The following is an 882-nucleotide window of genomic DNA, read 5'->3' as shown; positions in this document are numbered from 1 at the left end:
CCAGGTGATCATGGCCAACAATGAACTTCCAGTCGAGAATGTTTTTGCTGATGAACCAGAAGCAGATGAAGACTTTGTATCTGCAATCGTTCATACAAGGGTGACTGCTACTACTATCAAGTTTGATAATTCCCTCTATCATATGCTTAAACAAGAGAGATACTTTTGGAATGCAGTCGATGATGACCCTCACCAATATATAACAAACTTTCTGGATTTGTGCTCTCAGCATATCCAACGGGGTGTGACTTAAGAAGCAGTCCGGCTGAAACTCTTCAAATATTCATTAGCCGGAGAAGCAAGAAAATGGTTCACAAAGCTGCCCTGGAACTCTATTGCTACATGGGAAGAAATGGTCAGAGTTTTTCTCAGGAAGTGGTACCCCCTTAGTAAAAGGGCTGAAATTCGTGATCAGATTTACGAATTCAAACAACGTAATGGGGAAAAACTTTTTGAAGCTTGGGAGAGGTACAAGGAATATTTGGATAGGAGTCCAAACCACGATTTTCCAGAACATATTTTGAAGGAGAAGTTTTACAGAGGTTTAGATCCTATGACCCAAGCAATAGCCAATAATGCTGCCAGCGGATGTTGATGAACAAGTCCTATGCTACTATTACTGATATACTTAACCGATTGACTGCTCACAGCCAAGCATGGCATTCAAGTAATTCTGATGGACTATCACTTGGAACACCGTTGATTCAAAACATTGTGAAAGATAGCCAGGAAACGCAGCAGACATTGGCACAATTAGCCACTAGTCTTTCTTTACTAACGAAGAGGCTCGATGAGAAAGAAGCGAAGAAGGTAAATGTTTGTGAAGATATCTCTGGCATGCCGCCTAGCATGTACCAAGTACATGAGGGTCCATATCAAGAG

General features: G+C 41.4%; 1 non-coding gene across 1 annotated transcript; it reads right to left on the bottom strand.

The window, feature by feature from the left end:
• Positions 1 to 401: 401 nt before the first annotated feature.
• On the bottom strand, positions 402 to 507 carry LOC132643021 (small nucleolar RNA R71). Its single transcript, XR_009583481.1, has one exon. It is a non-coding gene; the product is annotated as a small nucleolar RNA R71 (small nucleolar RNA).
• Between the last annotated feature and the right edge of the window lie 375 nt (positions 508 to 882).

Source organism: Lycium barbarum, chromosome 5, assembly GCF_019175385.1.
Source record: "Lycium barbarum isolate Lr01 chromosome 5, ASM1917538v2, whole genome shotgun sequence".
Lineage (NCBI taxonomy): Eukaryota > Viridiplantae > Streptophyta > Magnoliopsida > Solanales > Solanaceae > Lycium > Lycium barbarum.
This window is presented reverse-complemented; position numbering and strand designations above follow the sequence as displayed.